Source organism: Zingiber officinale, chromosome 9A, assembly GCF_018446385.1.
Source record: "Zingiber officinale cultivar Zhangliang chromosome 9A, Zo_v1.1, whole genome shotgun sequence".
Taxonomy (NCBI): Eukaryota; Viridiplantae; Streptophyta; class Magnoliopsida; order Zingiberales; family Zingiberaceae; genus Zingiber; species Zingiber officinale.
Window position 1 is genome coordinate 103,663,524 of NC_056002.1, and position 4,221 is coordinate 103,667,744.

Genomic DNA, 4,221 nt, shown 5'->3' on the forward strand with positions numbered 1-4,221 from the left:
TTCATTTTGAATCTAATTTGAGTTGTAGGAAGAAGAAGGAGAAAAAGCACATAGTGTGCTTCACGTGTGGTGAGCGGAGTCATTACCACACAAGATGCTCAAGGAAGGGAGAGTTTAAAAAGTTAGAGCATTTGAAGAAATGGGAGAAGAAGAGAAGCAAGAGTCAAGGGGGAGCTTCAAGGCTAAGGGAGGTATACTAACTTGAAGTTTAAGTCAAATTTAAACTCTTCCATGCATGCTAGGAGAAATGATTTTGTTAATCATAGTATGCCTATGCAAAATTTTGGATTTAAGTATTATGATAGGAATAGGGTAAATGTCGATTGTAACCCTAGGAGACCTATGCATGATAGACCTAGACACGTTAAATTCTCATTACCTAAGGAGAATAAGGTAATGGAGAACCTAGGCATTAATCCCAAGAAGGGGAGACACATGCTTAGGAAGGGTAGGTCTAGGAATGTCTAATGTGGACAAGTCAATTCTAGGGTCAGGAACCTAGAAAGGGAAAATTAAGTTTTGAAGGTAAAGCTTGATAAATTGGAGAAAACCCTAGAAAGATTCAATGTTGGATCTAAGGGTTTAGGTATGGTGTTGGGTAGTCAAAAATCCAATAATGATAGATCGGGTTTGGGATACCGATCTAGTGTCTCCAATGATAAGGGAAAGTCCTATGCTAGGGTTGCATATGACTATAGCAAGGAGAAACCAATAAATGGAAAGAGAAAAACATTTAAAGGTAAGGAAAAGTTAACCAAGGACAAGGTGTCCAAGGTTAAAAAGGTTAAGTTTATAGGCCAAGTGTCACCGGAGGTGCACTGATGTGACTTAGCTATTGTGGATGAGTTACCTAGGAAGGTGGCTAAGGTTAAGAGCTCTAGGGGGAGCTCAAAGAGTCAATTTGGGACTCATGGCCAATGGATCTCAGGTGGGCTTTACTTGGGAGTCTAGACGAGTCATGGAATGTGCCAAGTGATTTGGAGACGGACTTGAGTCTCAAACCTAGGGATTTGGCACAATTGATTTATGTTTCATGCTTAGAAATATGACATTGGGATCATATAGCATGATGATTGATTTTGGATGTATAGATTCCATATAAACCAATTCTAGTGATGCATTGTGGGTTAGTATGAGCAAATACATCAAGAGAAAGCCAAAACTAGGACTTTAGGTCAAGGTTCAATTAAACTTTTTAGCTAGTTTTGTATTTTGTGTCAATCTTAGGATTTGTGATCAATATATTTTTATATATATTTTTCTCAAGTGGACACTGATAAAATATACATCTCCACAAAATTTGAGAATTTTTGGAGGTCTATGGAATTTCTGGTGCATTTCTGAAGTTGGCCAAATAAGGCTGATTTTTTTCAAAAATAGCGTACCAGTCGACTACTATAGTTATCAGTCGACTGGTAACAGTATTTTTGAGCACAGAATATCTATGTAAGCTCATTTCGATAAGGGCAGTCGACTGGTACTTCTTGCAATCGACTGATACCAATCTGAAAGTGTTTTCAGTACTGGATTTTGATTGAGTCAGCTCGTATAGATGTATAGGATCCATGGGGGATAAATACATGAGTTTAGGGTCAGTTGGATGATAAATTTTCAACAATTGGGATAATGTTCGAAAGCTTTTTGGATGTTAGGCAAAGGGGGAGAAGTAAGGTTTAGTCAGGAAAACCTTAGTGCCTTTGCGTAGGGGGGAGCCTTGGGATAGGTTCTTAAAAATCCTTGTGGAAAAATTCCTAACTCAATGGGGAGCATAGGCGTAGGGGGAGCCTTGGGATAGGTTCCAATGCATGTTTGCATTTTTATTTCGGCGTTGTAAGTCCAAGTGTGTAGCCTTGGCATCGTAAGTCCATTTGGCAGTGTAAGTCCAAGTGTGTAGCCTTGGCATCGTAAGTCCATTCGGCGTTATAAGTCCAAGTGTGTAGCCTTGACATCGTAAGTCCATTCGGCAGTGTAAGTCTAAGTATGTAGCCTTGACAACGTAAGTCCATTCGGCGGTGTAAGTCTAAATGTGTAGCCTTGGCAACGTAAGTCCATTTGTTTTAGTATATTTATTTGCTATTGTTTTCCCTAACTTAAACGTATTGCCAAACATCAAAAAGAGGGAGATTGTTGGAGCAATCCCAATGGTCCGTGCGACCATGTGTTTTGGTGTTTGGGCAAAGGGTTTAAGTTAGGTTCACCCTTGTATTTGATATGTGTATTTAAGTTGTGTAGGTTTGCAGGATACACATGTGACTCAGGTTGATGGCTTCGGGTCCGGTGAAGGATGGAGCATCAGAGGGACCGTGGACAAGGCAGCGAGGACAAGGGCCGAGGGAAGCGACTTCGAGGCATACGCGAAGGATGACATTGGGGACGAGCCGCGAGCTTGAATGTATCCGAGGGACGAGAGCCAAAGGAATTAGGCTTGAAGGCAAGAGGTCAAGGCTACAAAGAAACGTCAAGTGAGTCATAAGGGTGAGGGTACGAGTGCACGAGAGATTGTACTCGGAGTAAAATCCTAATTTTAGGGTTTTACTGTAGCAATACTGTAGCGTTACTGTAGCGGTCGACTGCATATTTTAGCAGTCGACTGACAGCGAACAGAATGTTTCTGCTCGCTCGGTTAGTGTGGAGCAGTCGACTGCTAGTTTTAGCAGTCTATTGATATCGAGCCGTTGGGATGTAACGATCGAATTTTCACAGAGGGCAGTCGACTGTATGTTTTGGCAATCAACTGGTAGGCGGGATTTTCAACCCGCGACCTATATAACCAAGGCTTGGAAGCTTGGTTATTCCTGACGAAATTAGTGGTGGTAAATCTAATTAGTAGTCTACTTGTTCTCAAGTGTTTGTGAGTGTTGTGGTGAGGTTTCTCCACCCACAAGGAGTTACTTGAGATAGCCGGAGTTTGCCGGGGGGCTAATACACCGATGGATCGGGATTGTCTACCTCAAGGTCACGCCGTGGAGTAAGAGCCCTAATCTCCGAACCACTTTAAATGAACATGTTAGCAGTTTGCATTTCCTTTCTTAGTTTTAGCCTTTAGCTTGTTTGTTTTGTTTGTATTCCGCTGCGCAAGCTAACTGTTGGAGTGTATACTTAAAAGTTTAGCTTTTGTACACATTTATTTTGAAATAAAGAATCACATTGGTCAAATGTTTACATTTATTTGTTAAATGTAATTGTTCAATTAATTTATATAGTAGATAACATGGAGTGCGGGGTCACACTTAGAAGATCATGTTGTCGATTCTCTATAAATTATAAACAGTTGCTCACGACTAAGATGGAAAGGAATAAACCATCAGAATAGACGTAGTGTAATTAAGTATTAGTTTATCTTGACTAATAAATTACACTGATACACTTTAAGTGTATTGAATAGGATCATTTAGGTAAGTTCTTTTTGTGCTGACTTAGTAAAAGAACTAGACCTTAGTTATTATGGAAGTGTGTGCTCTTAATCCTAATATAATAACAAGCATGTATATTTAATATTTATTTCTTTGACTTATCAAAGGGTGAGGTTTAGCTCGATAAATCAATATGACCGATAAGTTGGGAAATGATATTACTTATAGTATGTGTTGTTGATTATAAAAGGAATCTGTATCCTAGTTATCTAGGTTGAGAATGTCCCCAAGAGGAGCTCATAAGGATTGCCATGTTAAACCTTGCAGGTGGACCTAGTCCAACATGACAATAAAGTTGGGTGGTACTACTCTTGGAGCTAGATATTAATTAAATGAGTTGTCAGTAACTCACTTAATTAGTGGACATTCGTAATCTTAAACACAGGGAGACTAACACACTCATGATAAGAAGGAGCCCATAATGTAATTTGGGATTGGTGCGGTAGTACGGTAATAACTCTCTAGTGGAATGAGTTATTATCGATGAACTTGAGTTGTGTGTTCGAGGCGAGCACGGGATACTCAAGCTCATCGGAAGGCCAAAACCAATTTCTCCTCTAGGTCCCTGTTGTAGCCTCAATAAAGCCTCAAGTCCATCCAAAGAAAAGCCTATCTTGGTGTCCAAGAAGGGGCCGGTTCATTGCTTGGTGACCAAGCAATGGCCGGCCACATATTCTCTAGAAGTGGCCGGCCCTTGCCTTGGGCAAGGGGGCCGGCCGCAATATTTAAATTAGGAAGGTTGTTTTTGAATTTTTAAATTTCCTCAGATATTTACAATTTGTAAAAAGAGATTTTAAAATTTATAAAA